General features: G+C 53.7%; 1 long non-coding RNA gene across 1 annotated transcript; it reads right to left on the bottom strand.

Annotated features, from left to right (window-relative positions):
* Positions 1-5686: 5686 nt before the first annotated feature.
* LOC124077458 (uncharacterized) lies at positions 5687-19361 on the bottom strand. Its single transcript, XR_006846623.2, has 3 exons — positions 18732-19361; positions 8071-8693; positions 5687-7887 (listed from the first exon to the last, which is right to left on the bottom strand). It is a non-coding gene; the product is annotated as an uncharacterized LOC124077458 (long non-coding RNA).
* Between the last annotated feature and the right edge of the window lie 112 nt (positions 19362-19473).

Here is a 19473-nt window from a genome sequence, read left to right as displayed (position 1 = left end):
TTGCTTAAAGCCTTGCTAAATTGCTGAGGCTGGCTTTGAACTTGTGATCCTCCTGCCTCAGCCTCCAGAGCTGCTGGGATTGCAGACGTGCGCCACGGCCCCCAACGGTTATGCTACATTTTTAAGCTGAGAAATGGCTAAATGGTTGTTCGCTATATTAGTCTTTATGAGTTTTCATAGTTCATAATGAAAGTATTTTGAATAAGTCATCTCAAGTAATTGATAAGTATAATTGTGCAAAGCAGGGCAAATGCTACAGGGTATCGTAAGAGGAGATCTGAGGTTTGGTTTGGTTTGGTTTGGTACTGCGCATTGAACCCAGGTGAGCTCTACCACTGAGCTACATCTCCAGTCCTTTTTATTTTCTATTTTGAGACAGGGTCTCACTAAGTTGCTGAGGCTGGCCTCAAACTTTCAATCCTCCTGCCTTGGCCTCTCAAGTTGCTGGAATTATAGTCATGAGTACCATGCCCAGCTCTGAAGAATTATTGCTCCTTTATCTCAAAACTCCCTTAATCTTCCTTGCATGTGTGAGTTTGCCAGGATGAACCCAACTACTATGAATAACTATAAAGCTCTAATTAAAAAACAAAAAACTGCCTTTGACATAACTACTTAAAAGTCTGACAGTTAACCCCAGCCAGTTATCAATACTACTTTATTTTTTTAATGTTTATTTTTTAGTTGTAGTTGGACACAATACCTTTATTTCACTTATTTGTTTTATGTGGTGCTGAGGATGGAACCCAGGATCTCGCACATGCGAGGCGAGTGCTCTACCACTGAGCCACAATCCCAACCCAATGCTACTTTATTTTTGCTTATCTAAATTCCTCAATTTTTTTCCTACTAGGAAAATATACCACTTATGTTTTGAAATCTCTGACACTTTTGAAGGAGACAGTCAAAATCTACTTATAAAAGTTTGCAAAGGATTTCCCAATGTTCTGCATAGCTAATGCATGTTTATAAGGATACACAAGGAGGAGGAGGATTCCTGAAAGATGTATGTAAGAAGGCAAGAGTTACCACCTCTGGGTTATAGAAATGCTGGAAATGCATATTTGCTTCTTCCCTAGGGACACCTGTTATCTTCATCCAATGTGTCCCTTACTCTTTCTTCTGGAACAGACTCCCCTTCTATGCAAACCTACTTCAAGTGGGACCTTCCTGCATTGTGTTTCCCCTGGTCATGAAAAACTGACCAATCAGAGCACCTCAGGGATTACAGGAGTGGCCCAAGGAGACACATCTGATACAAACCCACCAGTCAAGCCCTTCTCTGAGATTTGTGTACCTGAATACTAAGAAAAGACTATTTCCTTCTGGTAGGTTGTCCAGTTGATAGGGATTCATCTGGGGGTTGATAATGTCAACATTTTCCTCCCTCTGGAGAAGGCTATTGGAGAAATGGACTGAGAGAATGAGAAAGATGCATTCAGCCAATATTCTTCAAGCCCTGGATGCAGCCACGCCTGATCCACCCCTTGAACATCCCTTTTACAAGGGGCAATACCTTTTCATGAATTGCCTCAACCGGTTTGCAAATTTCCAACACGTTCAGCTGAACGAGTTCTAATTTTTACAAGTCTTTTGTTCCCTTCTATTTTCTCCATTGTCCACAAAAAGCATATATCTTGTGTAGAACATATCTCAGATTTAAAAAAAAAAAAAACAGCAATAAAGAAAACTGCAGATGTGCACTGTCTGTAGAGAGCGGCTGTGGACACCCTTCCTCCAAGGCACAGGCTGAGTTTGTCCCGTGGGGGAAGGCCACCATTTGCCTGTGGATCTGCAGGTCCTCTGGCTCTTGGAAGGTCTCCAGACCTGACTCACTTCTTCCACACTAAAGCCTTAACCCCCGCAAATCCAGGGCCCTGACAAACCCACCTTTTCCAGCAACCCCCTCCATTGGGTCTCCACTTTAAAGTGATAATTAATACAAAGTTGGGTGTCTTTTTCCCTCTGGGAGAAAAATTCTTTAACAGCATGAAGTGGAGCGGAGTGTGGGTGGATTTAACAAGGAGGTGGGAGCTTATGTAAGTGGCATTATTATATATGATTATATCACCAGGGTAAGAGAAACTGGCTCCTGTTTGGGTGTGACACCGATCATTAAGTTTGAGGCTTACATGAAATAAGATGAAGAGAAGCCAGAGGGGCCTTTGCAGCCCAAATCTGTCCTCTCTTCCTCATCAGAATAATCCCAACCCTTATCCAGCCCTACTACATCCCAGGCTCTTTATGAAGCCCCTTCCTGCATTAAGTGCTCATGGCAATCCCATGAGATTATCCTTACTGTCCCCATTTTACAGACGGGGAAACAGCTACAGAGAGATGCCCCCACTTTGTGCAAGATCCCTGAGCTGCCAAGCACGAGAGCCAAGATGGCAGCCCATGCTGTCCAGCTCCCAGGTCCACATCCTGAACCCCGAAGACAAGCCAGCAGCAAAACCACACAAAACCAGAACCCCCAGGAGGACCCCTGAGGTCAACCAATCACACCATCCTTTAGTTGGTGAGGGAGTCGACCCAAATGTTTTCACTGTGTTATATTTTTTTATTAAATCGACTCTCAGACTTCCTCCAACCCAGACCGTCAGGAATATTCTACACATTGTGCTTGTAAGGCAGAGAGTTCACACTGGAGGGCCATCGACCAAATCCAGCCCATAGATGTGTCTGCTTGGCCAGATCGGGTTCTTATTTTTCCAAATATTTCATTTGGGGTGGGTGCTGTCTGGTTTAGAAGTCGCCAGTCCTCCCGAATGTCTGACACCTGGCCCACGTCACTCAACTACAGGGAATCTGAGTTGGCAGCTTGCAATATAAGGAACCCCAGGTCACAAAAAGAGGAAACTGTCATTAGCTCCAAGAATATAGGGTGTCAGGACAGCTAGGCGGTGTGGAGCACTTACTCAGTGTCACAGGCCCTAGCCTTGCCCCATTTGATCAGAGTTCATCCTGTGGGAGGGCAGTGCTCTTGGCAGGTCTCCTGCTGTGGAGAGTGTAACCCAGCAGGGGCCCCACTAGACTCAAAACCCAGTGCACCCCTCAATAATACAGTGCATCGAGGAAACGAAGGTCTCCTCCTGGGACACCCCGACCTTCTCCAGACTGCAGGGCCCAGAGCCCCTGACCCTCTCCTCTCCTGCCTTCCTCTGCCTGGTCCCACACCGCAGTTTCCTAATGACATCCCTGCACCCTGAGACTGCCCCCCCCATCCCTGTCTGTCTGTCAGAGGACCCAGACTGACACTCAGGGCTTTCCTGAGATGTTTTAGCCCGTTTTTTCACTGCTGTGACTAAAAGACCCTACAGAACAATTGTAGAAGAGGAAAAGTTTATTTGAGGGCTCACAGCTTCAGAGGTCTCAGTCCATAGACAGCAGCTCCATTCCCTAGTGAGGAAGGACATCACAGGTGAGGCAGGACATCATGGCGGAAGAGGGTGGCAGCCAGAAGCAGCTCACATGGTGACCAGGCAGCAGAGAGAGAGGTCTCCACTCTCCAGATACAAAATATGTACCCCAAAGCCACGCCCCCAGGCCCACCTCCTCCAGCCACGCCCACCTCCTCCGGTCACTCCCACCTCCTCCAGCCACGCCCTCCTCCTCCACTCACGCCCTCCTCCTCCAGTCACGCCCACCACTGCAGCCACGCCCACCACTGCAGCCACGCCCACCACTGCAGTTACCTCTCAGTTGATCCCCATCAATTCACTGAAGCTCTCACAACCCAATCATTTGTCCTCTGGACCCCCTTGCACTCACACATGAGCTTTTGGGGGACACCTCACATCCAAACCGTAATATGAGATCACACAACCAGGAAGCCACTCGCCAGGACCCGAACAAACCAGGTCCCCAAGCTGAGCTCTGAACCATTGTCTCCTGGACAGTGTCCCCCCCACCCCACCCCCGTGCTGGGGGTTGGTCCCGGGGTGCTCTACCACCGAGCTGCATCCCCAAACCTTTTATTTTTGTTTTCAGACAGGGCCTTGCTGCTGAGACTGGCCGGTTACTGTGACCCTCCTGCCTCGGCCTCCCCAGTAGGGGGGACTGCAGGCGCCCCTCCAGCTGGTCTTTCCGCTGCTTCAACCCATCTGCATGTGTCATTCGCCCTCGGGAACCGCAGTGAGAGTTGTTCATTAATCCCCACTGAAGAAATCCCTCCTGAGCCCACAGAAGCCCCACAGAGACAGAAAGGAGAGCTCAGCGTTTTCCGTAGTGAAGGGATGGATGCAAGCCAAAGGCACACCCAGATCTCCTCTCTCTCCAGTCAGGACGGCAGCCATCGAGGATGCAAATGACAATCAAGGCCCGAGCGGAAGTGGAGACAAGGGGGACTGTGAATCAGTACAACCGCCTTGGAAATCAGTGTGGAGCCTCCTCAAAAGACCAGGCCCCAACCACCAGGTGGCCCAGCCAGGCCGCCTCCGTATTCATCCCAAAGAATTAAAGTCGTCTTACGGCGGTGACAGGTGACGTGACGCACGCCTACAGCGGCACAATTCACCACAGCCAAACTGTGGAGCCAGCTGGGTGTCCTCAGTGGCTGAATGGACTCAGAGGGTCAAGGTCATGTGTCTTCTCTCATAGGTGAAAAGAGGAAAAGCCATGGGGGGGGGGGGGGGGCATGAAAGTCAAAGGGGCCCCAGCAGGAGGAAAGGGACACAGGAGGTGCTGGGGAGGGGCGCTGGCCAGGGACAGTGGTAGTGCTCTATCGTGTGTGTGTGAGTACGTGACCTTGAGTCCCACCATTCTGTGCAACTGTAATGCAACAATAAAAAAATACGGGGAATAAAAGACACACAGGCCCCCAAAATTTATATTATAACTTGGCCCCAAATAATCGCCCTCCCAGACTCTCCCTCAGCCCCTCCTCAGAACTGCCAGAAAGAACATCTAACACCCACCCCGATTTATGGTCATCTGCCTAAAATCTCCCAAAGGTGATCCATGGCCAGTTCTCTTTGTTTCCCCAGGAGAACCCAAGGGACAGGTCCTGGTCACCTCAACCACACCCGTGGGCACAGCAAGGGCAGGAGGGGAGTTGGAATTGCCAGCAGATGTTCTCACCTCCTCCCTGACATGGCAGGAAGCTCATTCATAAGCAAGGAGACAGGGGAAGCACGGGGACATTCCTGTCTGGGGTTTTGTTAAGTAAGTTGTTAGGAAGCTTGTTTTCAGGAACCATTATCACTTATAAACGGCTTCCCAATGGGATGGGCTGCAGACTGAGAAACTTTGACCCACAGCCTAGTAGGTGGTCAGGAAATGTGGGTTGAATAAATAAAGGTATGAAGATCAGAAGAGAGGACATGACAGGAGGGAGTGAGCTACTGGATAGGGGCCCAGAGATGGTTTTATGGTTTTATGGGCTTAGGAAGGGCCAATGGTGTCCTGTGCCACCCTCTCAGACCCAAGGGAATCACAGCTCGGGACAGCTGCCATTCAAGATGCATCATCTCTGGGGCTAGGGTTGTGGCTCAGCGGTAGAGCACTCACCTAGCACGTGCGAGGCACTGGGTTCAAATCTCAGCACCACATAAAAATAAATAAATAAAATAAAGGTATCATGTCCAACTACAACCAAAAAATAAATATTAAAAAAAAAAAGAACCACCATCTCTAGCTGCACGGTGTCTGAGCTTCACCTGCATCATTATATACTTCATAGATTTATTTGAAAGCAACTCACTTCTAAAAAAAAATTAAATGCATTTATTGACAACGGAAGCTGGGTGACACTTCTGTAAATGGAAAGCCAATATTCACGACATAAGCTGTAGGCAACCATAAAAAAAACGAGGACAAAGAAGACATCCTCAAAATTCAATTCTAGCTATAGCCCTCTGCTGAACCCCGCTCGCCTTGAGGGCTTCTCTGTCTTTGCTAAGATAAAGGGGGTGCAGGGAGAGGGGTAGGAGGCGCCCCGGTCTCCTACTGATATTCTCCTGGGTGTAGTGAAATTAAACCAGAAGCAGGATAGAATTATCTTGAGATAACACCTGATTTTTTTGGTGCTGGGTGGAACTGGGGGCGGGGCCTGTTAGGTTTGTGCTCTGTGGCTGAGCCACACCCCCCAACCCGAGCAGCGTGAACCTCTGCAGCCTCCTAGTGCAGGCCCCGCCCTCTCTCTCCCAGCTGCTCAAAGTGGGAGGGGCCAGCAGCCCCTGCAGCACCTGGAAGGTTGTTAGAGCTGCAGACTCCAGGGGTGGGACTGGGGCCAGGTTTAGCTATCCCTGCAGGAGATTCTAATGCACCCTTAAAATTAGAGACCACCCAGCCTCTGACGGGTCCACCTGCCCCCTCCCCTGCAGCCACCAGCCCAGCCAGCGTGACTTTATTGATTTATTTGATATTTTGGTGCTGGGGATGGAGCCCAGGGCCTTGCCCACGCTAGGCAGGCGCTCTGTCACTGAGCCACACACCAGGCCAGAGCGGTCTTTCCAAAAGCAGAAATTACATCACTTCGTTTCCCTGTTTTGGAAATCCCTCCACAGGCTTTCCACTGGGATTAAAATAAAATCCAAATTCCTTCCTTTTCCATCAAAAGTCAGAAGCTAGGCCCTACCCCCACCTTGGAAAGCCCCTGATACTACTTCCCTCCCTGGTGGGTTCCAGACACCCTCCCCTTCTCTGGGTCCCTCAAATTGCCCCAAGGACACTCCTGCCTCAGGGCCTTTGCATGTACCCCTGCCTGGAAGAAAACTCGGCCTGCGTGCCTGTAGTTCTCTCCCTTGGGTCATTCAGTCCCTGGTCATCTGGCACATACCCAGAGAGGCTGTCCCTGGCCACCAACTAAAAGCTGCCCCTCCTACAGACCAACTCATCCCAGCCGAGCCAGGATTATCCCAGTACATGATCATTATCTGTCCTCACTCTAGTGTCACACCAAATTTTAAAAGTGACAGTCCCAGCGAATGGGCGGAGCTGTCCCCCCCCCATGGTCCCCACTGGCCCTGCACCCTCGGCTGCTCTTTTTCGGGTTTTGTCTTCAGATCGCCGCTGTTGGTTCTCTCCTTCCTCCCCGCGGGCCTGGGTGCTCCCCCAGGGCAGGAGTGAGGGGTGATCCCCCCACAGCTGGATTCCTGGCCCCCAGCCCGACTGGCACCAACTCACACTACACCCAGAGAACTGCATTTGCTGAGCTCCTGCTGCTGGCCGCGGTGCAGAAGGGTCCCCAGGCCAGGATTACTGCCAGGACCATTCCCGGGGCCACCAAGGACGCCCAAGGTCAAGGTTCTGAGACGGCCCAGACCTCAGTTCCCACCACCAGGGCATCACAGTGCTGGGGACTGGACCAGGGCCTCCCCGGGCCAGGAAGGGCTCTCGGGTGGGCCACACCCAGCCCTGCAGGAGGCCTGGAGAACCGGACCACGCCTGCTGCCCACTGTGGGATTCTGAGCCCAGAACCACAGGGGCTAATAGGGTGGATTTAAGCCCTAAAACTAAAAACGTCTGACTCCCTGTCCACCTCCTCTGCTTCCACAGGCCCCGGCTGCGGCCTGTGTGGTTCAGGGGCCTAGAACCGGGGCCTGAGGCAGCAGACCCTCCACCATCGAGTGCTGCGGGAAGTGTGTCCTTCTGCCAGGTTGAAACTCTCAAGCCCCTGGGCGGGCTGCAGGGGGCCTTGGGGGTACCAGGCCACGGGAGAAAGCCTGGCACCCCGAGAACTCCCAGGGGCTCCATCTCCCCCCTTCCCATGGGGCACACGACACCCTCAGTGTTCCGGGGGGGTGCCGTGGAGTGTAGGTCAGAGGTGGGATCCAGGCTCAGACCTCCTGGGCTCGGATCCTGGCTGGGTGCTGTCCAACCAGATGACATCACAGTTACCGCGTCTGAAATCTTCCAAGAGCCTCATCTTTGAAGTTTCGTTAAAAGCTGAAATGACCCCCAGCACCACCCCCCCAAAAAAGTGAGATTAATTTTAATGGCATCTTTTATGGAAACCTAATCAATGCAAGACATGGTCATCCGACATGGGATCCATATAAAAAGGATCCGTGGGATATTTGCCTTCCCTCCATGCACCCACTGCTCCTGAACTCCCAGGTGTGATCTTACCACCGTTTCAGTTGGGACCTTAAATTCTCAGCCGTTAAAGGGAAACACAGTCCCGCGGAAACAATCACGTGCTCACAAGAGAAGACGCGGCTCTGGGGGTTTAAATGAAATGTAAATTAGTTAAAGTTCAACAAAATTCAAAACCCACTCCTTCCCGCCCGAGGCTCATCTCAAGGGCTCCCAAAGCACGCTGATGGCCAGGCCACCCTGCCACCTACCCCCGGCTCCTGTCTCCTTCCGTCATCCACAAAATGGGCCGCTTTGTGTCACCACCTTTGTGGCAGGTGAAGCCAGGGTGACAAGTCACAGGCACATGGCGATGGCATCATAGGAGGCTCAGCCTTCACTGTCCAACGAGGGAGCCACGGCCCCCCCAACCTCGAATAGGCCACTTCATGGGGACTCAGCCTCCGGGAAGACGTTGACCCGCACCCCAGGTCCAAGCCTGGGCCGGCAGGGACACCCAGCCTGGAGCCCCCAGCAACCTCCACGTGCTCTTAGGGAGGGTAGGGGCAGAGCTCCCGCCTCACCCTCAGGTCTCCACCGAGTGTCTGAAGGGGGACCCCACTCACCTCCCCACCTCCTGACCTTGGGCAAGTCCCTTCGTGGCTCCTGGTCTTCAGCTGTAAATTGAACAGAAAGCATTGGTGAAAATGTGGGCCGTGCCTGGCACACAGTAAGTGCTCAATAAGTGCTTAACCTGCCAACTCCCTGGGGGCAAGGACCACAGCTGAGTCTCATTGCCAGCTCCACGCCCCATTCCCAGAGCTGAGTGGGTTCTGCACAAGCATGGTCGTGTGTGTGTGTGTGTAATGAGAACTGGTGGTTTGCTTCCTAGGTGCCAGGGCCACGGTGAGGGTGAGGCAGTGAGGTCTTCTTTTGGGGAAAAAAAATTGACAGGGCAATTGGGCACAGTGGCACACACCTGTCATCCCAGTGACTCGGGAGGCTGAGGCAGGAGGACTGCAAGTTCAAGGTCAGCCTCAGCCACTTATACTCTGTCTCAAAATAAAAGTAATTAAAAAGGGCTGGGGATGTGGCTCAGTGGTTAAGCGCCCCTGGGTTCAATCCCCAGTACCACGGGGATACCAAAAATCCCAGTCATCAAGATATTTTAGGGGTCTGGGGCTCGCCTGGCAGGTGTGCAGCCCGGGTTCGATCCTCAGCACCACATACAAACAAAGATGTTGTGTCCGCCGAAAACTAAAAAAAATAAATAAATATTTAAAAATTCTCTCTCTCTCTCTCTCTCTCTCTCTCTCTCTCTCTCTCTCTCTCTCTCTTTAAAAAAAATAAAAATAAATCTCGGGGGATTCAATAAGGATAGGATTGAGGGTATAGCTCAGGGGTAGGGTGCTTGCTTAGCATTCCAGGGACCCCAGGTTCCATCCCCAGCATCATTAAGAAACAGAAATCAAAGAAAAAGAGGAGAGGAAGAAGGAAGGTATCCCAAGTACCCAGCAGCACAGCGCGCGCGACAGACAAGGGCCCAGTGGGGACAGACTGCAGTCGGCGGTTTACCCGGGTTGCAGTGTCTCCTGCTTATACGACCTATGGTACCAACGGACCCGGTAACTCAGTCCCTCATGAGAAACGAACACCGAGAAATGGCCCCTGGGGAACAGTGGGCCGTAGTTCTGTTGAGAAATTCAAGCAAAACTCAGAAACTCGTCACCTGCGCCCCCTCCAGGGACTCCATGTCCACTGGGCTGTGGGAAGCACAGCAGCATCGCCCCATAATGTGTTCCCAGGTCCCCCTGAGGGCAGCCCGGGCAAGAACGGCCAAGGGAGTGGGAGGAAGGGGCCTCCAGGAGGACCAGGGCTGGTGGGCACCTGGGGACAGACGCCAGTGTCCACTTGAATAATTCTTCATTCACAGCACCCTCGTGTTTTCTGTATTTTATCCATGAATATTATATTTCATAGTTTTAATTTTTGGGGGGTTCTGGGGATTGAACAGGGGTGCTCTGCCACTGAGCCACATCCCCAGCCCTTTGCTGGTTTTGATTTTGAAATGGTCTCTAAGTTGCTGAGGCTGGCCTCGAACTTGTGATCCTCCTGCCTCAGCCTCCGAAGTAGCTCAGCTTCGTCCCAACTTTTTACTGTGAAGCATATAAAGAATCACTAAAGCATTCTGTGCCACGAGGGCCCTCGGACCCCCAGCCAGCCCTGCCCTGTCCCACCCCAGGACCAGCTATGACAACATTTCTTCCCTATTGCCATGTGTACCTCTAAAAGACAAGGGCTCTTTTCTAACAAACCACCCACCACCTGAAGAGCGGATCCTCCTGAATGCCCAAGACGCTCAGATTTCTAAATGTCTCACACAGACACCTGCTTTCACTTTGATCAGGGGTTAAGTAAGCTCTGCTTGCTGGGAATTGCCTGCTTTGTCTCCTAAGTCTTGCCCGTAAGTTCTCCTTCAGGGCTTCCCAGAATTCATGTGCCCGTGTGTGTCCTGGGGACCTTTTGAAAATGCAGGTTCTGACTGAGTGGGTCTCGTGTCACCATCAGAGGGTGTCGATGCCACGAGTCCGTGGGCCACACCTTAAGTGGTGACGACTTCAGAACAAGAGGAAGTACCGTTTTTAAAACTAAGCAACGCTGTCATGTTGGGCAACGTCCCACGTCACAGCTGGAAGGGAGGGGGCCCCTGTCTTCCCTGGAGGGGCAGCTGCTGATCACCCCTGCCTTGGGCACCTGTCTCCCAGAGGCACACCTGAAGCTGCTGCACTGGTGCCTGACACCCTGACCACCCAGGTGCTGGTCCCGGTGAAGTCTGACCATCCCCACCCTAAAGGCCACCCATCGGGTCCTGGGGACCTCTGGAAGTGCACTGATTGGTTCTGTTTCTGGCAGGAACCAGAAACAGAAGGCCCTTACCTGTTCTTGCAGTTACAGGGTTAATTAAAAAGCCCCGGGCTGTGGCCCGGCACCCCCCCCCACCACCACCACCACCACCACCACCACCCCCACCACCACCACCACCACCCCCCCGCCCCCTGTCCCCACCCCCACCCCTGCAAGACACAAGACAGGGCGGGAGAAGACTTGATCTTCCTCTGATTTTGCTCAGGCCCAGTTCTCACAGGGCTGCCGAGCCCCCCAGTCGACGTCCGGCCCAGGCTGGCCCCGAATGGTGACCAGCACCGGCATCACCACAGCAAGCCGAGGCCTGCGCCCTCCAGAGCACCGCTGGTCTAATGGGACAGTGGCAGCATCCCGTCACCAAGGTCACCCTAAGCCAACACACACGTCCCCCCAAGGCATTCTCCCAACTTACACGTTAATATAATCTATTTATTTATGTGCTATTTCCTGATGACTCCATCATGTGTCCATACCAGAGGTTTGGTCTCTTTCAAATTATTTTCTTCGTGCCATTATTTTTTGGGGGGCGGGTACTTGGGATTGAATCCAAGGGCACTCGGCCACTGAGCCACCTCCCCAGCGCTATTTTGTATTTTATTTGAAGACAGGGTCTCACTGAGTTGCTCAGGGCCTCGCTGTTGCTGAGGCTGGCTTTGAACTTGCAAACCTCCTGCCTCAGCCTCCGGATCAGCTGGGATGACAGGCCTGCCCCACCGTGCTCAGCTGGGAAGTTATCTCTTAATGCTCCTAATAGCTAACTGGAATGGAATGTCCCTTCCATCATGAGGACAGGCGACAAAATGTGGTGGCGTCAGCAGAACCTGCCACTTTGTCATCAAAAGCAATCACGGGTGTTCTCCTGTCCTGTTAACATTGTTTTTGCAGAGACCTTGGAGTGTCATTTACACTCATCGTGGCTTTGAAATTACAATCGTAATACGCTGCCCACCCACCCCACCAGATCTCAGGGTGTTCATAAGAGGCCCTCTGGCTCCATCACGGTTGGACGGTGACATTTGGATCGCTGTGTTTCCATATAGTCGTGGCCTCTATAAACCTATGGATTTCGTGTTTGGAAGCACCTCCCTGATCCCCCAGGAGCCAGGGTGCAGAGGAGACGCAGAACTGGGCTTGGGAGCCGACACCCTGGTCACCCGTGGCTCAGGCTGAAGAGGGGCACAAACAGCAGCCCTGGGCAGGATCCTGCTGTCCTCCTTCCCAGGGCAGGGACCTGAGGTCCGGCAGGGGGACTTGAGCTGGCAGGACACCTGGCAAGGCAGAACCTGGGACTGAAGAGGAAGCCAGGGTGTCCCGCGGGCAGCACGGCACCTTCCAGCTGCACCATGCTGCCACCTAAGGACACAGGCTCTCACGCTTGTGGCTGAGCAAGGCCACCGGGGGCCGTCTGTGCAGGAAGACAGACGCAGGTCCATCCTGAGTTCTCACTGCACGGTCATCATGCGCTCACGCTCTGCCAGCAGGGATGCCACTCGGGTCAGCTGCTGGGACAGGCACCCTGGGGGCATTGGGGGGAGATCCCATTCTTACCAGCCCCTGTATTCCAAGGAGACCTGCACAGGACCCTCCCGGACCCTCGCTATGTGCTATAAACAGTAGGTACATAAATACCCAGGGACCACTGCGAGCAGTGGCCCACGCCTGTCATCCCAGCAGCTCGGGAGGCTGAGGCAGGAGGATCCTAAGTTCAAAGCCAGCCTCAGCCATTTAGCAAGACCCTCACCAACACCGTGAGACCTTGTCTCAAAATAAAATATAAAAAAGGGCTGGGGATGCGGCCCAGTGGCTCAGTGCCTCTGAGTTCAATCCCCAGTACCCTAGATAAATAAATAAACACCCAGCAACACAGCAATAACTACAAAAAAAAAAAATAAGACCAACATAATAAGATGCTACACAGAGGTAAGAGAAATTAGTTCTATGTGTAGCAGCAAGAGTTGGTCTCAGCAACACATTGTTGAATGAAAAAGGCCAATTTGAGAAACCTACACACAGCAGGCTACCCCTTCAGGGTCTCGGAACACTAGTAAAGATGGCCACAGGTGTCTGTGTCTTAAGGTCTTCAGGTCACATAGCATGCTCACAACCATGAGGGGCAGAACTGGGGTACGGTGATTAAAAAGACTGGGTTTGCATTTTCAAAAAAGAGTAGATGCTCCCCTGTTAGCGGGGACTCACAGCTGAGTCCCTCAGGATGGAACTGAGTTGGGATTAAGAACCCCAACCCACCACCTGGTGATGCTTCCAGACAGTAAGTGGAGGGTCCCTCCCGAGGTCCTGGGACCCACAAGGCCAGAGCCCCTCAGGACAGAGAATCCGAGCATCAGTCCCATCTGACATACTGCCTGAGCCCCCATCCTTCACCCACGAGCACCAATGAGCGCCTTCTGCATACTGGGCACTGCCCCCCCACCCACCCCATGGGGCCTGCAAGACCAAACCCAGCAGCAAGATGACAAGATCTGGGGGGGAGTTCCATGAAGAAGGCGCTGTCACTCGGGACGCGGGGTAGGACCCCAGGGCTCTGAGCACCTCCAGATGAATGCAGACCTCTCTCCTGGGGAACGCCACACTTATCTGGTGTCTGCTGCTTGCACGTGTCTGAGAAGGAAAACCCGATCTTCTGGTTTTTTCTGTTGAAAGAGGAATTGCCGGGACTTTCCAAGGTCTGGCCACATTCTGTGGCTTCCTGCACAGTCCACGAGTTGGGTGCCCCTGACCAGGGTCCTCTCCCCCCCTGGCAGTCCTGGGCCTGCACTTGAGTTTGGGGGTGGCCCCTGCCACCTCCTCCCTTGAAGCACCGTGGAACCCAGTCCCCTCAGGAGCTCCACCTCCTTCTCCTAGAACAGGTGTGTGGGCTGGACGAACGTGTGCAGCAAACAGCTCAGCCCACCTGGGCTCCCATCTCCGTGGCCATGCTGGGGCTTGTCCCCCACTGTCCTTCCCCCTCGCCCAGGTCACGCACCTGACCTCAGAGCCCCGTGCTGAGTTTCCAGGGGGGCTGGCACCTGGCCCCCAGCTTCAAAGATTCCCCCAGTCCCCCTGGGACAGGGACAGCTTAATGGAAGGAGAGGGACCCAGTGTACCTGGGGCCAACCACCAGGGAGGGGCGGGGGAGCCGGCAGCAGTAAGCAGTGGCCGCAGGAGGACTTGGGGGTCTAAGGCAGACCCCTCGCGGACCCTCCCCAGAGCCTTTTTAGGGTGAGCAGACTCACACAGTCCTGCTATGGATTTGGTGAATAATTTTTCATGGTTGTTACTGCTGTTAAAAAAATTAATTAACCCCAGCACCACAAAAAAAAAAAGTTAATTTAAATTAAAAAAGAGTGTGATATACTGTAGGGCGGAAGCAGCCCACTAGGAAAGAGCCCAGGAGGTGGAAAAAGCCCGGGGTCAGCCAAAATCACAGAGAGGACTGGAGCCTCCCTCTGGAGGCGGGTAGAAGGTGAGGCAGAAGGAACCTTCGGGGAAATGTTACTGAGGTCACAAGGGGCAAAAGGGCCCTCAGATGATTACCTGGTTTATACTAAAAATCGGAGAAGCAGCCAGGCGCAATGGCGCAGGCCTATAATCCCAGCGGCTTGGGAGGCTGAGGCTGGAGGATCGCCAGTTCAAAGCCAGCCTCAGCAAAATCAAGGCCCTAAGCAACTCAGTGAGACCCTGTGTCTAAATAAAATACCAAATAGGGCTGGGGAGGTGGCTCCGTGGTCGAGTGCCCCTGAATCCAGTCCCTGGTACCCCCCGCAAAAAAAAATCAGAGAAGCAGGAAGTAGTAATGTTAGAAATGGGATGCTAATAGTGGGCACCACAGACAGGTCCAGCAGCCTTCAGAGTCAACTGGAGACAGAATAGTAATCCTGACACTCGGTGAAATAAAATGTAGGAGCAGTTATTGTGTGTGTGTGTGTGTGTGTGTGTTATTGTGTGTGCATGTACATGATATATATAATACGTGTGGGCCTAACTATGTAAGTATTACACCTGTAATTCCAGCAACTCCAGAGGCTGAGGCAGGAGGATCGCAAATTTGAGGCCAGCCTGAGCAACTTAGCAAGACCCCGTCTCAAAACATAGAAAAGGGCTGGGGTAGAGCACCCCTGGGTTCAGTCCCCACTACCACAAAATAAATAAACAAATAATCATTTGTATGCACGGGTATATCAGCACAGGTGCCCCCAAATATTTGTGGGATGAATGGATGGATGAATGCTGCTGGCTTCCAGATCTCAAAGCAATTCTTTTCCCTCAAGACCAGCCTCCGCCCCAGTCTCCTTCCTCCTCTCTCCTGATGGCTCCTTTTTGCACGTGGCTAGTAAAGCCAGCATCTGACCAGCCCTCTTTCAAAAGCCGAGCTCTTGGGAGCACTATTCCAGGACATTTGCGGTCCCGTGCTGCCACCTAGAGGGAGTTCTCTGCTACTGCACCGAGAGCCAGTATTGCAAAGCTCCGTGACAGCTGGGTTTCTCACGCAGCTGGTCACAAAACTGCGGCGTTTGGAAGGTGCAAGGGAAGGTCTTGGCAGAGCCTGTGTTGAATTAACAACTGGTTTGAAATCTTTCAAAGGATGGAACTGCTGGCAAGTTCAGATGCACAGAGCCCAGAGATGAGCGCGCCCTGGGGAGGTAGCAGGTGCATCAATAGAGCCGGGAGAGCGAGAGGGGGCCCCAGGGAGGTGAGAAAGAGCCCCCATGCCCTGACTCTGCGACCTGGAACTGTCTCATCCCCTCTCTGCTCCAGGCCTTATATTGCTCAGCTGCGACACGGGCCAGAAGTTCCATCACAGGGGCACGAGGTGTTTTCACAGCCCTGCGAGGTCTGGATCCGGTTGGGGATATTATTTAAACAAGAAAATGAGGTCCATAGGAGTTGGACGTGGTGGCCCATGCCTTTCATCCCAGCAGCTCGGGAGGCTGAGGCAGGAGGATCACGAGTTCAAAGCCAGCCTCAGCAATAGTGAGGCCCTAAGCAGCTCAGGGAGACCCTGTCTCTAAATAAATACAAAATAGGGCTGGGGAGTGGCTCAGTGGCCGAGTGCCCCTGAGTTCAATCCCTGGTACCCCTCCACCACCACCACCCCTAAAAATAGTCCTGCGGGAATGCTCAGGAGGCTTGCAGAATGCAGACGGAGCCAAAGAAGCCAGCCTCAAGAAACCCAGGTGCCCAGAGGATCCCCGCAGAGGAAGCCAGGGACTCTGGGTTTCCCACCTCCTGACCCAAAGGCAAACTCCTGCCCGGGAGGGTCCGAGGAGCCCGTCCTGGGTGGTGTGACCACTCAGAGGTGGGGTCTCTGCCTCACGGCCCTGACACCAGGTGTCCCCACGGCACAGGCAAGGGACTGCCCCTGAGGAGTGGCCACAGGCCTGGGCACGTGCCCAGTTCTCTCAGGGTACATTCCCAGGAGCTGCGCCAGGTGGCCCAGCACCTGGCGGCAGGGGGGATGCTGCAGGAACACGCTGGGCACCCCTCCGGGGGCCACTAGGACGGGGACAGGCTCCCGCGGGCCACGCTGCTGACTCAGACTCCTGCCCTCAGGTTCCTGCTGACCACGAGTGCTGTCAATTCCTGGCTGCCACTCCCCAGAGCCTCTGCTGACTCCAGCCTCCTCTCCTGACTTTCCTTCCACCCTCTCTCTGCTCTGCCGGTCCCACTGCTGATCCTCCTCCAACTCTCATGTTCCCCCTCTCCAGGAGAAAGGGTCTCAATGGCCCCCAGGGTCCCTGGTGGCTGTGTTAGGGGACAGACAGGTGAGGGTGGTGGGAACTTGGGGTTCAGAGAATGATTCTGTAAAAGGCCCACGGGGCTAACCCCCACCTGCTGGCTTTTCCAAGAAGCAATTTACCTGCAGCCCTGCCTGGCCTCAGGGGACAGGCTGTGTCACATCCCCCAGCAAACAGCCTGTCACTGCAGGAGAGACGCAGGCCCCAGATAACATTGAGGACAGGACCCGGGGGACTTTTGTGACCAGATCCTGAAATTCTGGGAGAGAAGGGCAGTTCCTCCTAACCCTAAAATCTAAGAATGCGCAGTTAAGAATCGAGGTGACCTAGAGTGGCCATGACAGTGGGGACCTGAAATCGTCTGATGTCACCTGCTGTCAGTCAAAAGTCAAGAGGTGGACGTGGGTAGGGCTCTCTGGAAACTTCTCTAGGATTCCCACTAAAACTAGAGGCAGGAGGGGCACAATGTCCCTCTCCTCTCTGAAAGGACCCACTTCCTCTCTCAAGAGTGTCCCCCTCCCCCTTTCCCCATTTCAATAAAGTCATTCCTCCCAGTGACATGTCTGAAACATTTCTGTCATGATCGCAAGAACTGGGGTTTGAAGAGGGGTCTTCACAGTGCCTCGTTTTCTTGGAAGGTCCCCAGCTCCGTGACAGCTGGGTTTCTCACGCAGCTGCCTGGCTGCCCCCTGACCAGCCCAGATGTTGTCTGTCTTTCGACAGGGTGTCCACGCCCGTCAACCCAGGGCGATGAGCCCCTCTGAAGGGGCTCTGGGGTGGCAAGGCACAGCTGCCATGGCTCCTCTACAAACAAGCTAGCATGCGGCAGGACCAAGGTTCCAGTCCCGGTCCTCTGGCTCCAAGTCCTTCCCTCCTGAGCATCCAGGCTGCCTGTGTCTGTCATCCCAGCTACACAGGAGGCTGAGGCAGGAGGATCACAAGTTCAAGGCCAGCCTCAGCAACTTAGCGAGACTCTGTCTCAAAATAAAAAAATGAAAGGGCTGGGGGTGCAGCTCAGGTTCAATCCCCAGTGCCAAAAAAGAAGAAGAAGGAGGAGGAGGAGGGGGAGGAGGAGGAGCCTGTCTTGAAATCAAATAAATAAATAAAAAGGGCTGGGGATGTAGCTTAGTGGCAGAGCACCCCTGAGTTCAATTCCAAAACAGGAAGAGAAGGAAGAGGAAGGAAGGGAGGGAGGGGGGGAGGGGCTGGGGTGGGGAGAAACTGCGCACCAGGGAGTGGGGTGCAGCGGGTGGACAGCTCTCCAAAAGGAATCAAGGACAAGTCCCGCGTATGTCGGTTTTCATTGCTGGGAACAACGGGATGGAGGACAGGTCATCAATCCCGGCTCGTCTTCAGGGGTCTCCTCCATGGTCAGCAGGGCGCAGCAGAGGGAGACCTCTCAGCCCGGACCATGTAGGCCCCTCCACGACATGTCCCCAGCCACCCACGTCCTCCACCGTGTCCCGCGTCCCCATCATCCATTCAACTCCTTCTCTACCAAGGGAGTCGGTCCACTGACGCAGCCAGAGCCCGACCTCTGGACCCTGCTGCAAGGGACCAAGAGTCCAAGCACAGGAGCGTTTGGGGACATTCCAGATCCAAACGTTAACAGTCCGGGAAAGAGAAGAGATGCTGGAATGAGAGATGGAAAAGTAAACACAGCTCGTCGGGACGAGGACTGGCCTCTTTCTCGCGTCCCCATGCCACGTGGGGACAGCTCAGGGAAGACCTTCCTGCTGCAGGATCCTGGGAAACGCCTCCAGCCCAGTGAGGCCCGTGGAACCGCGGAGACCTGGGGCCGTTCACCAAAGCTGCCAATCCAGCTGCCCCCCTCCTCCTCATGCCCCTGCCTCCGGGCGCGCCCCAAACCCCGCTGCACCGAGCGACTCATCCCAAAGCAATGGCCCAGGCCACAGCTCAGAGGGAGGGCAGAGAAAACTGGATTCTCCCCTCTCTCCTGCCTCCCCAGGCTGCCCCCCCCCCCCCGGGCTCCTGCCACCTGGTTGAATACGCCAGGCGCCCCTCCATGCCGGAGGACATGTCTGGCCTGCTCACCTCCGTGTCCTAGGTCCCCGCCATATAGAGGCTCACCATGGGAGGAAGGAGGGAGGCCGGAGGCGCAGCCAATCTGCAACCTGTGGGTCAGTGCGTCCTGACCGCTTGGTGCCAGGAGGTTTCTCAAGATCGTGAGTGGCCGGGACATCCTGTGTGGGACAGCCTGGGACAGACAGCACCCAGAGCAGAGGTATGAACTCTTCAGCTTGAGCTCTGACCCACCCCACGCCATCAAGACACTGAGAGTAGAAGGGAAAGCTGGTGTCACAGGGAGATAGAGGCGCCACTCTCAGGGGACAGGAAGAGGGTGCTGGTGAGTTTCAAATCCCCGCTGGCTTCTGGTTGGTGCCCAGAGTAGCTCAGCCCAATTCTGTATGTGTTCTGCTTGAGGCCACCCAGGGGTAGGGGCGAGGCACCATTGGGATCGTTGGGGAAAAGGGAGGATCCGATTCACAGGGACAAATGGGCCAAGTGGGTGCTTAACAAATGTTGGATGGATGGACCTATTCATAGATGGAATAGATGGATCAAACAGATCAATCAGTCAATCGGTCAAAGGACAATGCCCAACCTAAGGGGTGAAAGGAAGGGAAAAGGTGAAGAGCTCACACCTGTAATCCCAGTGACTCAGGAGGCTGAAACAGGAGGATCACAAGTTGGAGGCCAGGCTCAGTCATTTCAGACCCTGCCTCAAAATAAAAAATAAAAAAGGGACCAAGGACAGAGTTCAGCAGTAGAGCAC

Source organism: Marmota monax, unplaced genomic scaffold (genome assembly GCF_021218885.2).
Source record: "Marmota monax isolate L192 unplaced genomic scaffold, Marmota_monax_Labrador192_F-V1.1 WCK01_AAM20220418_F8-fsc00035, whole genome shotgun sequence".
In the NCBI taxonomy this organism is placed as follows: Eukaryota; Metazoa; Chordata; class Mammalia; order Rodentia; family Sciuridae; genus Marmota; species Marmota monax.
Note: the sequence above shows the minus strand (reverse complement) of the source record. Positions and strands in the feature narration are given on the sequence as shown.